The sequence below is a fragment of the Simochromis diagramma genome, unplaced genomic scaffold, assembly GCF_900408965.1.
Source record: "Simochromis diagramma unplaced genomic scaffold, fSimDia1.1 OVJJ01000321.1, whole genome shotgun sequence".
NCBI lineage: Eukaryota > Metazoa > Chordata > Actinopteri > Cichliformes > Cichlidae > Simochromis > Simochromis diagramma.
The window spans coordinates 12259349-12284495 of NW_024386772.1; the positions used below are offsets into that span (position 1 = coordinate 12259349).

The 25147-nt window shown below is 41.0% G+C and overlaps 1 long non-coding RNA gene across 2 annotated transcripts in view; it reads right to left on the reverse strand.

The window, feature by feature from the left end:
• Positions 1-25147, reverse strand: part of LOC120744966 — a 114872-nt gene that overhangs the window by 54118 nt on the left and 35607 nt on the right. Inside the window, exons 1-3 of one of the 2 annotated variants that reach the window (XR_005698509.1) lie at positions 14170-14184; positions 5883-6033; positions 5275-5334 (exon numbers count right to left, since the gene is read on the reverse strand). This is a non-coding gene — a long non-coding RNA (uncharacterized LOC120744966). Of the gene's footprint in view, positions 1-5274; positions 5335-5882; positions 6034-14169; positions 14185-25147 lie in introns of those variants that run through there. The other variant, XR_005698510.1, reaches the window with a different exon arrangement.

Here is a 25147-nt window from a genome sequence, read left to right on the forward strand (position 1 = left end):
GTCAGACTGTCAGAGAGGAAAAGACAGTCCCATACAGCCACAAAAGAAATTATTTCAATCCCTTCATTGTTGTCTCCTGTGATCACTGTGCCTGCTGCTCTCTTTCATCAGGGTCTTTTGGCTCCCTCCAACCAGCCCAATTAGTAGCCCTGCAGAGGTGAAGTGTATTATGCAAATACAAACAGTTACTGTACCAGCTTGAGCAGCCCCCACGGGTAGCGTACAACAAGGCTATGTTAAATGAATATTAGATTTGTTGTGCCTACAACAAGTTACCTATTGTTGTTCTGGCCTTTCTGCTGCTCTGGAAAAGCCATTCAAACAAGATAATCTGTCTGCATCTCGTCAATGCAGCTCACTGTTTCACTGTGCTTGGACGAAACAGTGACACAAAGGGGTTGTTTGATAGGGGATATGAAGCAATTGGTGCAGGGGACTAAATAGATATTTCTTACAGCCACAGCTGCTTGTCACTGGACCACTGAATACAGCACAAACACTCTAAAGGAAAATATCAGAAATTCTCAATTTCCCACACATTTTTACAATCCACCACCTTTCCTGTAACTTAAACTGTGTAATATTTTTTGCCATCTGAGTCCATTGTTTCATATTGAGTTCATTTCTGTCTCTCTCTCTGCTTTCATTGCGAACAATTGCTTTTGTCCCCGTCCTGGATAGGTGTGATGGTTGGGTCAGAGCTGTGAAAAGGCTGTATTGTCCTTCTTCACACCCCAAGGTGTGCTTGGAGGGAGACCAACAAAGTGGTAACTAAACAGTGAAACAAGTTTTCTCTGTAAATGTGTACCACATGGCACCTCAAGGAACCATTGTTCCCTTTCATTACCCGCATCATGTGGGAAATATTTCAGTATGTATCCATAAAATTAGCCAATAATACAAACTGTGCTTTTTTGAGAAGTTAGAAGGCTAATGTAATTTTGACAGAAAGTCACGCAAATGAAAGCTGCTATCAAAGTTCTCTCTTTTTTTGTTAAATTTGGTGAGTGCTGCACTTCTACTTTTTCCACACTGCAATGTTTTATTAATAGAGAAAGCTGTCACAAAGGCAAATTTCAGGGTGTTCTGTTGCTGTCTTGTTTGTCTGTGTCACTTTCTCCCTGGTCACATCAGGCAGCTGTTTGCAAACAGTCTTCCCCACAAGCCAGTCATCTAATAACAGGGTTGAGTTGGACGATAATGACTGCTTTCTGGCACGCTCCAGCAGAAGAAAAGAAGCACATTGGCAAAGCACCTCTGAATACAAAAAAATAATCAACAATAAAAAGCAAAAAGTGTGTTGTGATTGTCATCATTGGTGCATATTTTCAGAAAAAAAAACCCTAAAAAGAGCTGATTTCCAACTACCAAAAATTAGAAAGCCATATTTCATTTTTGTTATGACATAATCACCACTTTCTTATACTATATTTCGCATTACTGATTTAAAAGGAACATGGCCTCTTGCTCTGAATCGTAAATATATCTTAACAACCACTTCAAAATAAAAGTAAACATTTACTATGATTTACTGTATCAGTATAATTAGCTTTAGCTCTTATTTTGTCACCCTTGTCCCCTTTTGGTTCCCGCAAACTGAATGACCTCAGAACATTTTGTTTTCTTTCCCGACTGGTTCTTTTGAATCCTGTGTACACCATGCCACGGAGGCTCAGCGTATGGAGTCACTTTAGCATGCGCCTTTGATGTGTGAGAATGGTATGCCGAGGTCCAATTTCACTTGCTGACGCTGACTCACACAACTGTAAGCTAGCGTGACAGCAGAGGCAGGTTAATGTGTTCTCCCTGCAGGCAAATACAGGGAAATATGAGTGACTGACTGTTGCCTTTAGCCAGAAGAGATGAAACACAGAGAGAAGGAAGTTCTGTTTGAACAATTTGAAGGTTTTCATTTGCAAGCCCACCTTTCAAGAAATAATTACATAGGGTTTGTGTTATCTTTGCATTTAAGAAGTCAAGTAGCAATAATTTGTGTGATATATCACGCTTACTGTATACGACTCAGTGCACACATGAGGATCATCACAATCCACGAGTAAAAGCATACTCTCCCTCCCCCTGGTAGGTACAGTGTCCCCTGATCTCTGTTTAAACCATGATGTGCCTCTAACACGTATGCCCCTTAAATCTATATTCAGAACCCCAACAGAGAAAGAGTCCACGGCAGCTTTCAACGTGCTTGAAATTGATTTTATGCTGTAGTCGTTCTTGAAATAAGTGTTTTTTAGCACATTCAAAGTCTGGAGAGAGTTTAAAAAGAATGAATTAATCCACCGATGCACGTCAAATTTAAATACAACAAAAGAACAAAGCGACACTTCTGACTCATAAGATAACAGACCCTGTCTACATCAACCTTAGCGATGTTGTGCATCTGCACAGCGGAGACAGGGACTGCTACAGAGAGGCCAAGTACAGGTTCACTAAAGAAGTGGACATTGCTAAACATCAGCACTCTGAGAAGATGCAGCAGCAGATCTCAGAGAATGACTCGGCCTCTGTGTGGAAAGGTTTTAGGAATATCACCAACTACAAGCCTAAAAACCCCCAACTCCACTGACGACTTGCTCTTGGCCAACACCCTCAACAACTTTTACTGCCGTTTTGACGAGCCATCAGGCAGCCTTCACACCTCCAACGGCCCCAACAATAGAGGCACTTTGGACACTCATTCCCCCACCTCTCCCCCCTCCATAGAGCCACCACCACCTTCAAACACTTCACCTACAACACCCCCCTCCTCACCCCACACAAAAGAGGATTTCACACCACCTCCTCCCACCACAACTCTTCATATTCATGAAGCAGGTGTGAGGAAGCAGTTTAAGAGTCTGAATGCTCGAAAAGCTCCCGGCCCAGACGGTGTGTCTCCTGCCACCCTCAGACACTGTGCAAACGAGCTGGCCCCAGTGTTTTCTGGCATTTTTAACTCCTCACTGCAGGCATGTCATGTGCCTGCCTGCTTCAAGTCCTCTACCATAATCCCTGTCCCCAAGAAACCTAGGATCACTGGACTAAATGACTACAGACCCGTGGCTCTGACATCTGTGGTCATGAAGTCATTTGAGCGCCTGGTTCTCTCCTATCTCAAGACCCTCACGGCCCCCCTCCTGGACCCCCTGCAGTTTGCATACAGAGCCAACAGGTCTGTAGATGACGCCATCAACATGGCCCTACACTTCATCCTGCAGCATCTGGAACCTACGCCAGGATCCTGTTTGTGGACTTCAGCTCTGCCTTCAACACCATCCTTCCAGACCATCTCCGAGGCAAGCTTTCCCAGATGAATGTGCCTGATCCCATCTGCCGGTGGATCACTGACTTCCTGTCGGACAGGAAGCAGCATGTGAGGCTGGGAAAGAATGTCTCGGACTCCCGGACCATCAGCACCGGCTCCCCTCAGGGCTGTGTTCTTTCTCCTCTGCTCTTCTCCCTGTATACCAACTGCTGCACCTCCACCCACCAGTCTGTCAAGCTAATCAAGTTTGCAGATGACACCACCGTTATTGGACTCATCTCGGACGGGGATGAGTCTGCCTACAGGAGGGAGGTTGAACGTCTGGTGTCCTGGTGCAGCCACAACAACCTGGTGCTGAATGCCCAGAAGACAGTGGAGATTATTGTGGACTTCAGGAAGCACACAGCCCCACTCCCCCCCATCATCCTGACTGACACCCCCATCACCTCTGTGGACTCATTCCGCTTCCTGGGTACCACCATCACCCAGGACCTGAAGTGGGAGCCCACCATCACCTCCGTCATTAAGAAAGCCCAGCAGAGGATGTACTTCCTGAGGCAGCTGAAGAAATTCAACCTGCCAACACGGACGATGATGCAATTCTACACTGCAATCATCGAGTCCATCCTCACCTCCTCCATCACCGTGTGGTACGCTGGAGCCACTATCAGGGACAAACAGAGACTGCAGCGTGTTGTGCGCTCTGCCGAGAAGGTGATTGGCTGCAGACTCCCATCTCTGCAGGACCTGTACACCTCCAGGACACTGAGGCGTGCAGCTCGGATCTCAGCTGACCCTTCTCACCCTGGACACAGTCTGTTTGACCTGCTCCCCTCAGGCAGGAGGCTCCGGTCCATTCGCACCAGAACCTCTCGCCATAAGAACAGTTTCTTCCCCTCTGCTGTTGGACACATGAACAATAACCGTATGACTGTTCCCACCACTAACACATGACCCTACGCTGTGTTCACTGCATCATTCCATGTTTGGCACTGATCACCACCTGCACTCATGTATATATCTTTCTACGTAGCACTTTAATTCTTATTCTTATTTTTATTTTTTCATGTCTATTTAAGCGTAATTTATGACAGTATGTTTGCACTGAAGCACCGCAGCAATTTCCTAATGTTGTAAACCTGCTCAACATTTGGCAAAAAACCCTTTCTGATTCTGATTCTGATTCTGCATATAAAATGAATGCGTCTTTGTTTTTATGAACTCTAAACTTATAAAATCCTGTCTTTCAGATGGCTATCAAAGTGTTAGAGAAAAAGACACTTTAAGAGAAACATAACACCAGGGCCAAAGCACAACTAAACCATATCTGTGGCAGCATTGTATATATTTCCCACAATCTGAAATACACCCTCAGCACTTAACTGCGCAACCATATTGCGAGATAATGTGGGTTTGAGGGGAAAAAAGATCTAAGGGCAAAGAGAAGTGGGCAAGTTAAGTAGTATGTGGTGGTGGGTTGTAAAGGTTGGATGATATATCCTAAGAAGTAAAGTATGCGTGTGTTTTGGTGTGTGTGTGGTTTATAGGGGCTGAATGGGGCACTACTTTTGAAAGATGAGATACTGCAACACATCCACTGCTGGTGGCCCCTTTTCTTAAATGTGGAGATCACAGTATCATCACTCACAATAATTTAGGAATCAGTGGGTGTAGGTTTAGAGGTTTGGGTTGTAATAAATTAATAAAGAAAGGGATGATGTATACATAAGCGAGAGTAAGCCACTGATATACAATATATACTAGACACACACACGCAGAACAAACATTAGGTGTCTCACCTCTTTCTACTGGCTGGCATTTATAGTGCTTACAATGGACTATAAACCTCACAGTAGCTCTTTATGATGGTGAAGGATCTGCATTTTTATTAGGGGCAAACGTTGAAATTACAACTCATTCTTCTCCCAAGCATTGCAATGCACAATTACCACCTGTGACACAAAGTCCAGAGTCTGCTGCCAACACACTGAGGATGATGTCAAGGATTGGTTTACCTACTAAACCCCAGTCAGCCAGGTGAACTCTGGCTCACCTCCCAGACTGGTCATCACTGGCTGAAAAATACAGAACGCAAATAAGGCATACTCATTTTAATCTTAAATATAAATGCAAACAACCGAATATACAGGAATCAAGCGTTAAACACGAGATGTTGAATAAAGCTTAATTATTATTGTAGGACTATGCTGAGAAGGAATTGCATTTTTGCATTGTGTGTTCATTCCTGTAAACCTGTTATTATGTTATATAGGTGTGCGGAGTTTGATAACATCACACTGAAATGTCAACAGAAGTTGACTCATGTTCTTGGAGTAGCTATAATTATTTTCCCTTCCTGGTGGCTGAAGGTAAATTATGATTACAAGTACAGATGAGTGAAGCAAAAAAAAAAAGGACATAGATCGAAGTGCATCAGTGGACAAAGTCTGCTGAAATATTTGACTGAGAAATGCATAGAACCAAAATCATACTCATCACAATGGACATGGATTAAAAGAATCATGAGTGACTGTGACAAAAAGGTATGCACCTCATACGTGGCAACCTGCATGTGTATACAGAAATATTGTTAAGCTCGGTGTGAATGTTTAAGGGCACTTACATCTGCTGTGTGGAGAAGTGCTGCCCCGAGGGCTGCGGCAGCATGAGTGTGAGCTTCGTGGTGCTCTGGAAACAAGAAAAGCGGCTCTGTTTTTGGATCGCTGTCTTGGCTTTGTATGAACGCTTCCTGGCACACAGTCAAGTTTCTGCCCCTAGTGAGGGAAGATTAATGACAGCAAGTCACGGAAAGGCAGAGAGCAGAGGAAAGCAAAGGAAAGCAATAGGGTGAGAAGGGAAAGACAGGAGGGATGGGGGGTAAAACAAAAGGTAACGGCTGTTATGTTGTTGATGGTAGCAGGTATGAGTAAAAGGTGTGTGACTCTGTGAGTGTTTGTGCCTGGGTGTGCATCAGTAAGAGTACAATACTAACAGAGATTTAGCAGATTAGTGGAATCCTCATAAACATTCCTGACAGTTGTACAAACACGATGAATATAATCACTGGACAAAAGGCCAAGCCCTCTTTAAATTTTATCTCTGTAAATCCAGCTAATGTCCACATACTCTTGTTATCTCCCAAAACCTTAGCCTACTCCTCCAGCTGTGGTCAATCTCCATAGTCTCACAACACCTTCAAATCTGACGGAGGGTAAAGTAGTAAAGTAGTTGAAATGTCAAACTTGGATCAAGAGATCAAGCTCTGCAAGTGGGAAAGCACAGACTTGGAAGTGAAGTAAGGAGAAAAAACAGAAAGGCATCAAGAGTTCTTCTTTTAGGTAACATGGATCATGACTAATCTGTGATGAAAGAGCCAAGAGCTGAGTAGAGCATGACGCTGCCAGGGCTGACCCCTCTCCCTGTCTCCCAGCCCCAAACCCCCAACCAAAGTATTAGGCTCCAGGACAAGCACAGGTCATGGTGAACTCACTCTCCTCATTTCCCCTTTCTTTTCTTGACCACAAAAACAATGACATCACAGACCTTGGAGTCTCTGACAAACCTAAGCCTTTGTATCAGATGAAAAATGATCCTGAGAAAGAATATTCATCAAACTAAAGGGGAAAAGAACGTGTGAGTCTGTTTTTTTCAAAACAGTTCACTTCATTCTCGAGCTATGCTGGGTTTTCCCTATGACAGTGAAGAGCAAACTGTTCCGTTTCATAGTGCCAGGACATTCGAACAATGTGAATGAAAGGAAACTGTAAAAGCCTTTTAATCCAAAGAGCATCTTCATGCGATTGTTTTATCTGAAACCGAGGTTGCACAGAGGTCACTTATTCTCAATGCCATTCTATTAAAAGCAAAAGTAAACAACAGGTAACTGTTGTTAGACGGCATGTGTAATGGGCTCAGCACTGATGCAGACTGGATCGTGACTCAGAGCAGCAACAGGTGACAAATGGTCTGTTCTCTTGTCACAGTCGATCTTTTAGGGCTTTGCCAAACTTAAGTGAACCTGGAGCGGTGCTGCTATTGCTGTAAAAGTGCAGTTGAACAGATTTTGAAAACAAAGAACTCCATGCTTCTCTTGCCGAGCTCCACTAGCGCACCTGGAGGAAATTAATTTAGCTAAGCAAAACAGTCAAAGCCCAGTAATACCTTTCAACACGTTTTTTTTCTAATGGAATATTCACACTTGTGATATATTTTAATATGGTGTTTCTAGAATTGAAACTTAACAGTAAGTAATTTGCAGATGACAGCAATGTATCTGTCTGCATACACATTTTCATTTGGTCCACAATACTTGAATTCTTTTGAGCCAAGTCATGCCCATACTTCCTATTCGGCGGACATGGTGTTTTACCCAAACACCTGCCACCCATTCTGCTGACTTTATCTGGGAGAGAGCAGAGTAGGTGGCGGGGAGTGAAGGAAGAAGGGAGGGGTGCTATTGTTGGCACACTCCTATGGTTCTGTAGGATGGAGAATGTGCAGAGGTGGAGAAGGGGATTAAACAGAGCAATATTATTCTTTCACAGACCTGCTTTGAATCAGAACTCAACACCACACATAAAGCTGTGAGGACTGGATGAGCTCATTGGGGGAAAAATGCCGCTGTAGTGACCCGGAAAAAAAATGGGAAAAAATGTCTAGCAGTAACAGGAAACAGAAAGAAAGAAAAAAAAAACTAGCTGGCTGAGGAATAAAACATAAGTCAACGTGTTTACCTTTCTTAAATGAAATAATAGTTTTTGGAGGCATTCCAGTTAAGGTTTCTGTGATCAATTTCCAATCCTGATTGCTTTTTTGGGGTGTATTCCTATGTGGAAATAAGGAAATGTAATGTCAGGTTTCAATCGTCTTCACATTGTGGCTGAAAGCTTGTTTGATGGTTGGTCAGATGCATACCTTTTTAGCTAGCATGAGCGCAATTCAAGAATATTCTATGTACACAAATTCACAAAAATGCCCTGAAAACATTTCCTCATTCAGCAGGACAATGATCCTGAATATGAATGAATATTTAGCCAATGCAACTACATAAAAATAGGAAAATCTTCTTATGAAACATGCTAAATGACCATTTGCAACTTTTGTTACTTTTCAGGTAGCCTTAAAATTACAGCTAAGACCTCATTAGCTGTCCTAGATTGTATACTGTCACACAGCATGATGTGCTAAACACACAAGTAACCACACCTGGTGGAAATCCCTCTTTAAGTTGAACACTTGTTGACAACTGACTCCATAAATGGCAAAGTGATTATGTTAATAGGGATGTTGATGATGCAAAAAGACCATTTACAGACTGCTATTTTAATTAAAAGAAATTCATTAACAGAAATACTGCCTCGCCATTGCCAATGAGTGAAGTTGTCATAACATTCCATATCCAGACTCATCGTGTGTTATATGGTTATGGGATACTTTTTTTTTCTTCACAATAAGTGTATCTATTTTTGAGGTATGACATTTTAGAAAGGGCTGAGTTTTAGGTAAAAATGACCTCAACCCCTCAACCCCTAGAATCTCAGAGTACACTGGGAGTGGCGATGTGCAGAAGATCAGATATATATGGAGAGACTTCAAAGTAAGAAGGAGAATCTTAAAAATACCACAGACTTTCTGAGTACTGTTCCTCTATAACCACAGTGTACTGATAACTCTGTTCAGCAGGATAACACAGCAGGTCGCAAAGCTCAAAATTGTTTCTCCATAAAACCTGTGATGCTGTCATGTCAGTACCGACCAAAGTCTCTGAGGAATGCACGTTGTTGACTCTCAACCTCAGTTTGTGTCTCCTTTACTGTACAATCCCTGGAAGTTATGGCATGGTTCCATAATGTAAGATGTGGAAATACTGTTTGTTTTTCTGCTAAATTACAAGAAAGGTTTAATGCAGCACTTAAAATTACGTACACTCTACATTTCTTACAGTATAATTACTTCTGTTTCTTGTAAAAACCTGACTTGCTTTACTTGTTTTAGTTGTTGCTGGTCCCTGTACAGCTTTAGTGAGAGCTTGGTTTGCACTGCCAGCAAGAACTCTGATTGGAGAGATAGTTTTGTGCTTTTCATCAATTTGTTCTTATTATCTATGAACAGAATTAATAAGCACAGCCAAAGTTTCGAGTGTGGTGTTTATGGTCTCAGGATCCCATCTCTGCTGTTTGGAGAGATTTGGTCCCATGGCTTAATTGAGCAATGCCCCCCAGGTTACACTGGTTTGCAGCTGTGTGTGAAATGAATGTGATGGAAATCAGCAACTCCTAATCTGAGGCTGTAGTTCTCAGCCAGAACAGGGTGGGCAATCCACCGGGTAGAGTGCCCACTCCAGGTCACAGACAAGAGTGAGATCACAGATACAAGCGGCAGAAATGAGCTTCCTCTAAAGTGCGCCTGAGCTCTGCCTTTGAGATGCTCGGTCATTTGGTCTGCCTTAGAGCTCTAGGTTGTTTATTTCACTTACTTTATCATGGGATCAAATTGAGTGATCAAAATGACTCTTAGCAACTTCATCATATATATATATACAGCACAAATAATATTAACTTGAACTGACTGAAAAACAAAGTGATAACAGAATAAAGTATGCTAAACAGTGATAATGTGGAGCACATGTTTGAAAAGTTGCAAGTTATATGAAAGAAAACTTTGTTTTATTTAATAAATTATGCAAATTACTTGTAACAACAATAATTTCTTTCTTTAAATGACACCAATTACATAACTAATAAGGCTTTGAGAAGAAATGTGTTTTGCTATTGTTATTATTCTGCTCTTATGACTACTTCTGAATTATTCTTGGGGGACCCAGGTAAACAGGTAAATACGTTAACAGGATCAGAGTTAAGAATTAAGTCCATTATGAGGGCAAAAGGTGGTCCATCCTGGTATTAGCAAGGTGTATTTAATGAAGTGGCCAGTGAGTGTGTGTTTGCAGCTGTATTTTAGTTAGTCTAATATTGATTGTATAATAAGCACACCTCTATGCTTCAAAATCATAGCTTGAGATTAACCAGCCTGCAGACAAAGGTGGGTAGTGAACTTGTTGAGATTTGCTGAAGTGGTTATGGGTGTGAAGCAGGAAGAGAGGCAATAGTTGGTCATGGACTATAGGGTACAGAGAGGGCAGTGTGTAGAGGAGAGAGAATCTAGGATGGACAGGCACAAAGGGACCATTGGTTTGGCTGAGACGCAGCATGAATCCAGTCGGAGTTCCGTGGGAATACTGAGCTCAGTGAGACAGATCTCCCTCTCTCTCTTCTCAATGAGTTTGTGACGGAGAAGAGGAGAAGGAGACATCAAAAAAGATCCTCACAAGCAGCCCTCACTGACACGCTGTGAGCATAATTTCAAACCAACACAAGATATGCAGCCTAGCAACACGTCTAACAAGGAAGTGAAACTAAAAAAGAAAGATTGTTCTGAGGAACTCTGGAATACATTATATGTAATTATTAACACGCACATTTGATAGACTTCCTGTTCTTGTTGAACAAACAACAGAAATAATTAGAGTTGTGTTTCCTCGTACATCAATACCTGGAAAAGTTTATTTCTGCCAAATCCTAGTTCAAAATACTTCTCATCCCCTACAGCCAAGTCCCCCCCACCATTTGTATCTGTATCATGACCCACGCCAACACATGTAGCAATCCAAAGTACACACCAATTCCCATGAAATAGAATCTGATCCAAAACTACTACAGAAATCCCATTGTTCTCCATCATGCAACACTGAGCCTTCACAATCAGACTCTATTGGGAAACTGCACTCGTGTTGAACGGAGCACCAAAATACACATATGGATACAGATTCTAGATTAGCTCTGGGAAGATGGGCGGGGGCGCTGGGCAGCAGAGGAAACATTACAAGAACATGTAAACCAAGAGCTTGACAAGTTTTAAGCTTACATATTAATTACAGTATTATAACTCCTAATTCAATAAGTTGTCACATGATGGCTTAACTGCATTTATTTACATTTTTAGTTTATCTGTCTTCCTCTAAAGCAGGGGTGGGCTGTTGTGGGGGGCTGCAATTTTAATTGAATCACTTCATAAGCTTATTGATGAGGCCCTCTACAACAGCCCGAGTTTCTCATGTGGCCCCTTGGAAAAATTAATTACACACCCCTGCTCTAAATAGTGATAATCCCTAGTTTCCTCATTAGCAACTCCTCTTACATATACATCTATGTTTCTCAGAGGGATGTGGCCCTTACACACTGTTCCGAGTGTAGTCAGATGGTATCAAAGGCATTTTTGATGCAACTGCACAGATACTGCCCTACCACCTTTCGCATTTGGACAGGGCAATCACACAAATAACATAGTTTAAATAGAGCTAATGCATAACGTCATCAAACCTTTACTACTGTACACAAAGCTTTTATAATCTAGACACAAAGAGGAAGAATGTTAAAATGTCATAATCACAAAGTTGCTGACTGGTCTGGTTGTTTTAGACCAAATGGACTCTGATGGTAATTTCAGCCTAGTGTCTTGTCTGAATCAAGAGTCACTGCCCAAACTGAGACTTCGCTCCTTTTATTCTCTAGCAGCCTGCAGCATCTCAGACCCCCTGCAGTGTTCTAATACCCCTGTGACCTGCTGGACTCTGCCTGCCTCCTGCCCCCTGCACTTCCCCACCCTCCCGTGCCCTCCCTGGCACCTTTGCCCCACGACCATGCCTCATTCATCTAGCCACCCCTCTCCGGCCAGGGAAGCTGAAGGCCTTCTTTGTATGTGCTCTCTGGGAGATATTAACCCCCGTCTCTATGCTCCCACCAAACAAAGGAAGCACTTACTAACCGCTAAAGCCTTAACAAACAGTGGCTTTCAAATGAACCCTGCTCCATGCGGTGCAGAAGGAGGGGAGCGCCCAGGAGAGTAAAGCCCGAAACATTTGCTTGTTTTTGGAGATTACAGAAAAACCGGGTGGCGTGGCAGTCGATCTTTTTTGCATCGATGCACTACAGGTTCATGTGGTTAAGACGGAAACAGGAGTGGAAGTAGTCCACATATACATATATATATGCCAAGAGAGAAAGTCACAGACTTTCCAGCAACAAAGAGTGCAAAATATTTTTTCATAATTTTTTATCTACTTCCTCACGTTTTTTCAAAGATTTGATATTTCAAATAGAAACCTTTCACATATATACAGTGAGGTGTTTTCATCTCACGAGTCTCTTTCAGTTTTAGAATGTGTCATCATCGCACAATGCGATCCTTGTTTTACATGCCTATCTGTCATAGCTGTTGTCAAACTGATTGTGTGGATAAGTATTATAGTCAGGTCGATTTTGAAAAAGAATGTAGTCTAATACATCTGCTGTGATTAAAGGACTAGAAGTAGAAATGGGCAAAAGTCTTACTTGCAACTGAACTGTGGATGAGACACATTTGCAAGCACAAGGCCTTTACAACTGTGGGCCTACTATCAGCATTAGATGTCATAGAAATCTGGTGCATTGTGAAGTTTAATATAAAAACAAGTTAAAAACTGTATGATGCAGTTAACATTAACTAAGGCTACTATATAAGCATAAATTAAAGTAGCTGCAGGGATACCTATCTAACTCTAATTAGAAGTTAGCAATTATACTGCGCTAGCTAAGGCTACTTCAGTCTCTTTCATTGTGTTTAAATAGCAAAATGTCAAAGTGTGCTTGACACAGGGAAAGCATTATGCTTGAGTGACATCAAGTAGAACAAACAGATTTTCATTTACAATGGTGACAAAGACAAAAGATCACTTGCTCCCACGTTACTTCACAATGCAGGCGCTAGCATGTTTTGTTTGGGAGACGGAAATTGTTACGCCTTAGAAGGATATGACATGGTGCATTGCATGAGAAAACATACTACAGTGGAAAAAACTAAGTAAGCCCTTCCTATTGTATGTAAACAAGTACGCCTGATAGCTTTTGTTGGCTTTGTTGATCAGGACCTATCAAGCCAGTAAAAACAGAGTCATGTGTTACTTAAATTTGTTTTGTACGTTTCTGGGAAAGAATGGAATATCTTTGAGTTACACATTACAATCAAAAATGCCTCACAGGTCTGAAATGAATGTGCCAATGTCCATTTATCGCCTAACAAATGTGCATGTAATATCATAACTGCCACCATTACATTTTATTATGTGTACTGGCAAGCTGACTGTTTTCTGGGTTAAAGCAGAAATGAGGTGAAAGGAGCCATAGTGAGAGAGACAGAAAGATAGAGCACAAATGCAGTTTAACTGTGGGGATTATATAGTGATTGTAGTTGGACTAAAGGTCAACAACCTCTAAATGATGACTGCATCTCCAGTCTTAGCAAACTACACTACAAATGCACACTGTAAAAACAATCTCCAATTAAAGAATTGAAACAGAAACGATGCTTGGAATAAAAGTAAAATTGAAAAATGCGCTAGACTTCGGTCATTTCTTGTATTTAATTAACCAACATTTATCATTTAGCTACTGTACCACAATTCAAATGTGAACCTATGAACCAGAGATAACTGCAGTAAAGCGCTTTACAACAACTCTTCTACTGATCTGATAGCTGCTGTTTTAAACTGTAAAGAGCGTACGTTTGTGCCCAGGAGTGTGCTTCTGATGTTTGATTTTTTTTTTGTGACTGTTTGAATTATTAGTCATCTTTGGTGGAGCTTAAGGTTTTATCCAAGCACTGGCGCTCATTGATTTTTTCCTCTTTAGTCACACAGAAAGCAGTTAGAAAAAAAAGGGTTAAGCTGTCATCAGCAGGTTGCCGGACCTCTCAAGGTGTGCCATCACCTTTCCATCTCTGCAGCCACACACTGACATTTGGTTAGAACATATCTCGCTGGCCAAACAGATCATTAGCAAACAAGAATGGATAAAAAATATGGATAAAAAGCTTACTGGTATGCTGCAGAAGATCCAAAGCACACACGCTTGTTGCACGCTAACTGCAAAGAATGGTTGTAAGTACATCAGCAGATAATGTAGACAATTATTTAATGCCTCCAAGATCTATGGGTCAGTGCCTTTGAAGAATCTCCTTTCTTTCTTTTTTCACTTACAAAATGTGCCTGATTTTCAGCTTGATTAAAAATATCTGACATTATTCCCTTAGATCAATAAGATGCCAGATTAACTCTGGTTTCATTATCAGCACTATCTAATGGAAAACAAATCCACTTTCTACTCTCCTCAGACAAGAATACAATATAGCGTCTGATGTACTCTTACACATGTGGTCGTCCCCGCTGTTCACATAACAGTCCAAGTTACAGAAACTGTCTTCCCACATCTGAGCCTTCTGCCAATGAATAAGGCTTTGTCTGCAGACAAATGAGATCCATATCTCCCATTTGGCATTACTCATGTCATCACTAATCAAAAGCAGATGAGCAGACAAGCTGTGCTTTCCACCAACTGTGTGTATGAGTGCGAGCATGAATGTGTGGTTGACTGTGTAGAGCTTAGATGGATTTTACTGTGGACCTGCGGGATATGACTGAGGTTAAAAACAAAGTTTATGGAGATATCAGAACATGCTGATGTAAACCATGCACTCTGGTCAGTGTCTTGTTTTACGACCACAGTCAGCAAATTATTCACAAATTTGTGTGTGGCTTCTGCATGTCATCATCATTTCTATTCAAAATGACACAGGCTGAAACGTAAATATAGATTTACATTTGGCACATTTAAGTACTTTACTGTATGCGTAGTGAAAGTGCCACATAAGTGGCACCCATTAAATGGGTAAGGGAGTCTAAATGAAAAGTGAGGAAGTGATAAAAACAGAGGATGGGAAATCTAGGCAGGTCAGTGCCTCATGCACTTGTAAACAAGTGATGGTTTCTGGTGTCATCAAATGCAAATGCAAATAGGTAGCGCTAAACAGCAATAGTGAGGGACTGGAGGAAAGATAATCATCTGCCACCCAAAGGTCAACTAAAGAACAACCGCAAAGTCATTTTATCATCTGAAACTAATGGGAATGGTTTGAGGGAACATGGCACAAAGACATTAGCTTTCAGTCTCCTTTACAAATAATTTAATAGTAAAACTGTAACAGAGTTTACCCTTTGCTTCATGGTATTATTAGCAGCTCCCAAGAGATCAATGGTTCATTTGTTAAAAATGAAAACTGAGGACATGAGGAAGTAAAACGGGAATTTTGAGAACAAGTTTTATGTTTCCGCAAGTCCAATAATAACACAGACAATACAATAGCTTAGACCCTCAAAAAATGTTCAATGGAAAAGTCGGGAGAAATAACTTTATGAAAGGAATTCATTTATTAGGTTCAGAGGGATATATTAACAAAACTGGCACAGGCTGCAAAACACACTGCCTAGAAAGCAACCTGTTCAGGTGGCTGACAGATTTTGCAACCAAAATCTGTCAGCCACCTGACAGTATGCAGTGAAGTGGTCAGAAATCATTGTGTTGCTTGAGGGCAGCTTAGCAAGACAGACGCAGGGATAATCACGAGGTTTAAACAGAGTGTGCCATTGAACAATGTGTCATCTAATCGCTGTCACTGCCAGACAATTTGCTGAGCCACCGCAAACATACTTTGGATTGTACTGGGAGAACGCTGACTTATATATTACTACAAACATGGACACAAACATGTGTTATGACCATCATAGTATGATCTTATAATATCAGTATATTGTGACACACCATTAAAATCTGACATTTAGTTTGGTGCTCAGTTGCCAAATATATATATAGATTCGCTATGATCGTTATATAATGATTCTGTACTTTTTTTTAAAATTTATGTTCTGGGAAACACAATGTGTGTGTTCTATAGAGTGACGGACTTTGTCAAAGGCAATATGTGGCCAACCGTGACGTCCAAAACCTAAACGTAGATGGTTTCCTACCAGTGGAGCTTTTTGAAAGCAACTTTTAGATGTTTCTCGAACCACGCTGTTCCCAAACTTCTCATGGCCACATTCATTCTGTACAAAGGATCTCTGTTCGGCCTGGCCTCTCTCAGTATCCTTTTGTGAACTAAGTCGGCAGTCCTCCTGACTGGAATGCCTATTCTTGGAGGTAAAATGCACAAAGATAGATGCACAAAGACATATGCATGTTTTCCCACAACATATTTCTCGGACACACCTCACGTTAACATCACTGAAAGCAAAAGACAGGTAGCTATAATTCCCAAAATGGAGAATACGCCTTACTACTTGCCAACCTGTAGCCTCCATTGCCATTCACGGCTCATAATGCTCAGTGATTATGTAAGTCACATAGAGAAAATGAAGAACGTTCAGCTCAATAAAGGAATGGAGACAGAGTTTGAAAATGGTGAAATATCTGAGAAAATGACAGGAGATACAGACGCAAGGAGAAAAAAAAAGAGTGAGAGCTTGGGAGCTTCAGACAGCCTCTTCACCAGTAGAGACTGTATGAGAGGGATGAATGTGGTCCTTTGTGCTGGGCAGACTGTGGGCTCCAATGTATGTGTATGTGAAAAAGAAAGAGAGACCTAGGCGGCCCAAACTCAGGGCCTACAGATGTCTGGAGCTGCGCCGCTCACCCCCGGCCTCCACAGGCAGCAAGCAGCTGTTGTCAGAGAGAGACAGGCCGCCCCGGAGAGACTGGGAGGGGGCCAATGGGCAGAAAACAAGAAAGAGGCTCTTTCACTGCCTGGTATGTCCTTCTGGATCCCTACACAATGTATCCTTTGAGGACCCAGAAGAATAACATTTAGATTTAAAGTTTTCTCATCCTGGGAAGTTTGGGTCAGCTCGCTCATTCCTCTCACTCTGTAAACTGTTGAAGGGTTGATGCTGAGGTTAGGGCTGGTGCTGTCATTGCAGTCAATCCAGGAACTCAAGCAGATAGTTAGCCTGTCCTCGGAAACATTTCAAGCACCCCTGACTAATACGGTCAAGGAAATGTCAAATGTGTTGTAAAGAATTATGGCTCTCAAGGACCACAGAGAACTGCTCCACTGGTCATGGTAAATGTTTTTAAATATAACTTATTTGCCTCAAAGTTACCTAAGTGGCTAATAGACAGCACAACCAGTTTTTTAGGGCTAACCCAGTCAAACACTTTCAAGCTCTGACCGGTCACAGAGTTTCATACACTCTCACTCCCAGCAGGTGTTTATGAAATGTACTCGGAGCACCTGCAGAGTCAAGGGAACCAAGTGACTCTGTGTTTCCGCAACTCAAAGAAGCACAACAACTCACTTATTGCAGTACAGAATGTGCATTCACAGTCTTGGAGGCCTGCTTTGAAATGCTTTATTAAAATAACGAAGAAAGCAATATCCCAAGAGTGTTCAGCTCTGAAAGATTTCTCTGTAGTCTGTGCAAACAGGTTTTGTGACGAGAAAAGAAGGGGTGGGACTTTCTTCAGGTAAACTGCGAAACTAAGAAAATCAAACATGTTGTTTTAACAAATCAGCCCGAACGTTAACATTTTATAGTAACATGTACCTGGCAAAGGACGTTGACTCTTGAGTTAAAAAAAAAACCCTTATTATCAATAAACGCCAATAGATAACTAACACAATAGTAACTGTCAAATAAAGAGCCTGTTATGATGCAGTGATGTTGGCTTTAAAGTCCACTGAGATTATATTGTTTACTTTTATGCTACTTCTATCCAAATATAACAAAATTTGGTTCGTCACCAAAGGCCAGTAAGTCAACAATCCCAGTTGAGCGCAAGTCAAACATAGTCATATGTTCTTTAGTAATGTAAGTACTTTTTAAATAACGATGGTAATATTAAATGGGTATGTTTTCTTTTTCTTTATCTTCAGCCATGAAAAACACATTAGAAGGTTGCCTGACAAGAAGTGCCCTAAATTTCAACAAGGTGCTGGAAATAATATAACCTAAGGTGATGTGGTCGGTAGGTTTTTTGAGTATCGCGAACTCTGTGTCATGTTCAAAGACCAGTTTGAGATGATCTGAGCTTCATGGCGTGGTGCGTGTGCTACTCATTGGTCATAAACAGATGGGCTTGGTCAGCAGCAGAACTCAGGGAGATTGTGGTATTCAGATTACACTAAATTTGAATTAAGACACCCAAAAACTCTCAATATCCCCCAGACCATTGCACATCATCACCTGCCTGAAAGGGAAAGATGGAGCCATCCTTTTATGTTGTTCGTGTCAAATTCTGATCACACGATCTGCTGCAGCAGAAACCAAGACTCATCAGTCCAGTCAATGTTTATCCATTTTTCTGGTGTCTAATTTTGATTAGACACCATTTATATAGCGCTTTACAATTCCACTATTCATTCACTCTCACATTCACACACTGGTGGAGACAAGCTACAGTCGTAGTCACAGATGCGCTTCCGGTTACAGATGCGTTTCCCAACCCCCTGAGCCATGGTCGCCCCTAAATTTTGGTGAATTGCAAAAGAAGAAAAGGCCGGTTGGTATAACAGATAATACAAAGAAGAACACACTGCCAAGACACACAATGGGAGAATCGAGTCACAAAGCCTCTTGCCATATATGTCCGGGCCTGACCAAATGATTGGCATGCTGAGGCAGGAGTTAGGCCTCAAGAATTGAGTTAATCCCGGTGACTAGGTTTGGCTGTAAAGGAGATGAAACTAATAAAGTCTATGATAGAGAAATCCAGGAACTGGGATAGTAATCTTAAAAACAGGATCAATTTATCTAAATCTTTGGCCAAATCTGGCCATTATAAATACTAAATATTATGACTATGAATGACTAAAGCTGGGTGAAAAATAAAACAATGTTCCTTTTGTGTAAGGCTGATGCTTTACAAGCAATATGTGTCCCTGCCACCATCCTACCATGTCTGAGTGCAGAATGAGCTCATCATCACTTCAGAGAGGATTATGGCCTTAAAAACCTGGATTAAACTTGAGAATAGTCCTTTTGTAATTTATGCTGAAGTTATTCTTTATGCTAAATTGCAGAATATGTGGTGTCTGATGCACGTTATCCAGTTTAAAAGCTGCATTCATCTCATTAGTCCCTGCACAATGGATGCATTTGTTATTATACATACACAGAAATTGGTTAATATAACAACACGAGTCCCAAACTACAAAAATACCAAATGACCTATAGTTGCCTTGTGGTGTACTACACTACTTATGTGATTATATGAAGATCTATTACTGGTAAGGTGTGAGCTCAAGAAAGTGCAATTTGCAGGGTGTGTGTATACAAAGACGTATTATGACTCAGGCTACAACTGAGTCACTATTTGGCCAACTTTCAGGAAACCGAGAGGGCTGAATGATACAGATCAATCAAAGCAAATAACGCAATGTAAAATTTGAAATGTAATAATACATTTTAAGTTAAATCACATAAACTTTTATGTTTGGGAGATTAGTTCTTTGTTGTATAAATGCTTCTTGACAATAAATCTTATACTGTTGGAGAGCCTGTGTATTTCCCTTTACATTTTGCCACGTTTATAAGAAAAATGCATTTGTGGGTTGAGGAGCATGGTTGAGTGTGTGGGTTGCGCCCATTAAAAACGTATGACTTCTTGACCCTAATATTTGTGTGCGTGTGCACAACAAAGAGAGGGGAGAAAGGCCTCCAATATGCACAAACATTTGACCACACAGTATACAATTAATTTGCACAAATATGTCTTTTATATGCTGCTTAGTGATGATACTAACGCTCAAACTGGAGCCAGCAAGAATCGATAAGGGAATTAGAATCCCTAAATTCTTTTCAATTCCCATCTCTACTTTGGTTTGCTTTTGTGTGCTTGTTTTTTTGTTTTGTTTTGTTTTTTGTGGTGTGAGTGCTCTTCTACTTCATTTGTAAGGAAGCATTTCACTTCCCCACATTTCAAAGCTAAAAAGCAGGGACTGTATCTTTAAAGAAAAGAATTTATTCCAAGTCTAAAAGCTGCAGATGGCAGTAATGAAAAGACTATTAAAACTTCTAACTTCTTAACTAAACAATCTTATATTATAGAGAATAACAGTGTTGAGGCAAGAGACAGACATGATGCAGGGAAGAGAAGGAGAAGACTAGGAGTGAGAAAACCTGGAAAATGTTTGAGAGAGACAACAGGAGACAGTGAAACATGGAATATTGGAATAACGCAACCACAAATAGCCTCGCAAATAGAAGGAATGTATAAACATACAGTCTAGTTTCTTGGGGAAGTCTGGGCATCCCGTGAATGGATTGTTTGTTTGTCTGCCATTAAAACGATGTGGGGAGCAACACAAAAAATAAAAATAAATGACTAAAGCACTACATTAGCTTAAGTTCTTTTTCACTTAATATTTTTGTTCTGCTGACTTTAAAAGTAAATAAGTGGTGAAAACAACAAAGATGATCTCATTTGAGAAAATTAAAGAAACGATCTTTGCCACCTTCTGCCTCCAACACTCTGATTAGGGCTGGCAGTGAAGTCAGGACAACTGTTGAAAGCTGCTGGCCACCTTTTAAACTGGGCAGTTTAAAGGGTGAAGGCAAGTTTGCATGTAAAACTAATGTTCCCATTAGGACTCAAACGAAGATGGAATGAAGAATGTAGACGAGAGGTGTAGGGAGGGAGGTGGAGAGAAGGGAAAAGGACCCCCATGGGCTTACCAAACAGCCCAGGAATGCAGTGGTAAAAATGAGTTGGGCTCTCTGGCACAAGATGGTCCGTGTGACTGGGTGTAGATGATGGCTGTGACAAAGACTCCTTTCTTACTGACTTTAATAAGCACAATGCACCGTGGAGCCGCAAACAAGCAACTGCTTGTTGTCGAAAATATGGATACACCCCAACACGGCGATGCACCCACGCACTCACACGAGAAACCTTTATAGAATTTCATCTATTATATGTGGACAGCCGACACTGCCTTTACAATGAAAAGGGTTTGTGTGTGTGTATGTTCATGTGTGTGTGTATGAGCCACTCCCTTTTAAAAAACATCTCTGAGAAGTGCAGAGTAGGCTTGTCATATTTACAATAACAGCAGACTTTATTGGAAAAGCCATCAATAAAGCTCACGGCAATATAAAAGATTTCATGTGCTGCACATTTTCATAAAGATCGGCATGTGAGAAGCCACCAGCCAATTTAAAATCTTTCCGCCGATCTCAACATTATTTCACCATAAAAGAGAAATACATGCCTGTCAGATATGCTGACTGTAAAGGTTTACACAATCTAGAAAATGCATACTATTCGTTATCTCACATTTTTCAGTGAAAATGTCTCTATCTGGATATATCAGAACTCACTTGACTACACAGACAAACCCTGGTAGAAATGGAACATACAAAAAAACTGAAAATGTCTCAAAATAGAGCAGAGCTCCTTTTTTTTTTCCAAGTTTGCCACTAGCTCAAGTGACATCACATCAGGCAGTTGGCCAGATTCTGAACACAAAAGGACATTTTCTCCATTTATCTATAAAAGTTCTGAGGTGTAAAATATATGCTCAAAACATTAGACTGTATCAATGTGTCCAACAAGTGCGTCACCATTCATCGGTGGACTGTATGATATAAGGGACTAAAGTGTCTTTCCTGAGTATACATTCGTTTTTAATAGAACCTCCTCAGTGTTGTGCTCACCATTCATCACCATTACAGCAAATGTGTATGTGTAAATGCGAAAAAACATCCAAAACGAAGTCGACATTAAGCAACAATGAGCTGGAACTGATATTTCTAAATAAGAAAAGGAACAAACTGAGATTTTGGGTTTATGAAATTGGCAGCACCAGGAAGAATTTCAGTCAGAAAAATGTTTTAACTACATGAAATATTACATAAACAAAATATTTATGTGTCTCAAGAATGGCATACACATGATTTTGTCTTTGTAATCATCTTTGTTGTTTGATATTCCAACTAAATTTAACTCAGTTTTAATCATTTAGCACCAATTCACAACAACGTTGCCTCACAGTGCTTTATATTGTAAGGTAAAGACCTTAAAATGATACAGACAAAACCGCAACTATCACATGCCCCCCTATGAGCAAGCACATGGCAACAGTGGAAAGGAAAAACTCCCTCTTAGCGAGAATAAACCTCCGGCAGAACATGTACCAGGGATGGGAAGCCATCTGGCACAACTAGCTGGAGGTGATGAGAGGACGACAGGACAAAAGGCACACTGTGGAAGAGATACAGAGATTAATAATAACTAATGTTTAAATGCAAAGTGGTGTATAAACACAAACTGAGTTGCAGCATAACTAAGGGAGGATTCAGGGTCAATTGATTGAGCCCTAACTATATGCTTTATGGAACAGACTCAATGCAAAGCTTTACGAACTTTTATTAATAATTAATACCTGAGAATAAAAGTCTATCGCTTTAACTTGTTAAATGACAGAAGGAACAGAAAATACTCATAACGCTGAAAATAAATACACAAAATGTGTTGTTCTGTTGAAAGTTGGGCAGTATGTGCACATGTATGCAACCCTAAATGCTGTTCCACCTCAGGCACCACCACTACATCACCATACATAACGCCTTCCCTTTTCACATCTGCACAGCGGTTTAAGTCTCTCACTTGCTCTACACACTTCCACTCACCACCCAGCATTACACACACCTTACATATGTGTGAAAAAAAAAATCCCCAGCCCACCAAATGTTATTCCACATTGTTTTTAAAGTGAAAAATTTAAAACCCAGCTGCTGGCCACCTAATGCATTTGGGAACAAACTTGGTGTAAGGGGGGTTAAAGTTTTGTATTTTTAACCAGGCCTACTCCCTAATGCATCCCATCTGGTCTGGAAATAAAGTAATACTATTCACTGCTCATAAAGTTCCCACCTGGATCCATTACAGCTGATTCTAGTGGGATATGGCTTTGAGAGGTTTTGAGGTTTGTTATTTGAAAAATGCGAACATGCTGTTATCTTTGCACCGGTGCTCTGCAGAGGACTCGCACTCTTGAGCATGTTGAAACCTTGGCTGTTCCAATACGAGCTTTGTTCTACTGACAGTTAGTGAAGATTTACCATCGCATGGTCTAAAAGGGGTGCTTTGTGTGTCTTCATCACAAGACAAAAAGTGTTGTCTTTGAATTTTGAACTAAAAAAACAAGCAAAAACAAAGCCAAAAAAATAAGGCAAGCAGAGAAACTGCTTTTATCACACACCTTACTACTCCTGTCTTAATCTTTCTTGCCATACATTCTGCAAAAAGAATTTATGTCGGCCTGCTATAGTGCTACAATGAAATATATACACATCTATCTTTTTAGCGTTGACGCACTTCTCCTGCGCTTTCCGTTCAATAAAGAAAGATCAAATTTTTACACGAGTTGTTCCTTGGCCAGAGATGAGCCAGTTTCCATCTCCTCCTGATCAGTTTTCACTCCTACTACCAGTTCAGGTGTTACTCTCAACAATAGTCATCTTGTCCAAGCTGTCACCCTTCACATTCCTAAACTCATGTAATCCCAGCTCCACTACATCATAGTGTTACCACATATGACAAATATCTCTAGCAGACACAGTGTACCCTTTGTTCCTCTGATGTTTAGTTATTCTTAAAAACACAGGATATCCCAGACTGGGCACAGATGCTGGTGAACTACCATGGGGGGGGATTGATTAGGCATTTGAATCCAAGGCAGGTGTAGGGCTTTGACACTGACACCCAACACCTGCTAGGAACAGCAGACAATCACTTCATCGGGTCCAGTCAAAACATTTCACGTCAATGAATGAATTCCAGTTTTTCTGAATCCAGCGACTGTTTATGTGAAACCTGCACCGAGGCACAGCTGCAAAAGGGCATGTGCTGAAAATTATGCCAAGAAAGAAATGTTTAATTCTGTGGATAGGAGCAACCCACATTTTGACTAAATATACGGTCGAATTGGGAAGTTAGGTTTAGTCTTTGATCCCTAAAATAATGTGCAGCCACGGTTAATCCAGTAGGTGGCATTACTACACAGTAGACAGGGACTAACGGTCGTCTACACAAAACACTCAGACAGATTTTGCAAGAGTGCCTGTACTGAAATGATAAGTCTTGTTGGTAAGTTGGGATATGCGTACATGCGGGATAGGAAAGTAAACAGCATCTGTGCAGAATTGTTGTGACTTTCAAACATTTCCCAGTGCAGGTGGATACAAACTAAGAGCACAACAATACGGCCTTTTACTTGCTCATCACTAAATCTCTGTGCTGAGTTGACCTTCATCCACAATGCAGTCATCTCTCTTTAGAGTTTCCATCTTTCACAGACAGTGAAATCAATCATTCTTCAGATGTGACATCAGAGACACTCTGTTCTTGTACTGTGCTAAATAACTCCTGAATGTGTGATCTGCGGCTCAGCCTATCATCCTGTAGCATCTTGCATCATGGTACAGGAGAAATGTGAAGAGTCCATTAATATTTACATGTTTTTCACTATCTCTAAAGCTCTTACTTACATGAAAACCATCTTAAATTATGACACAAACCTCACAGCTACTGTTAGTTACTAGTTTTCTTTCTAACCTCATCATCTTCTGCAGCAACACACTCCACCTCTGCACTGACTCCAAAGATGCCTGGTAAAACAGCACCACCACCGCCAGAGGCCATCTGTGCCTTTTCGCAGCATACTCGCTTGCCAAGGATTAAATCACCAAATTGCTCTACAAGTTTGTCGCTGCATATTTGTTCAGTTCCTGCTTAAAGACAAAATGTAACAAAACAAAAACAATGTGGGAAGACTGTCTAAATATGAGAACCTTAAATCTCATTTTAGTGCATAGAAAGCCTTTCGACAAAAATCCAGCGCAGGCTAAGACAGGGCGAGAGATCATCTCGCATTCGAAGGGTTTCACCAGCTCGGTAGGAGATCACAGCCGTCCATTTAGGCCTGCAAGGAAACCCTACTCTTCTCTGATCTGATAACAGA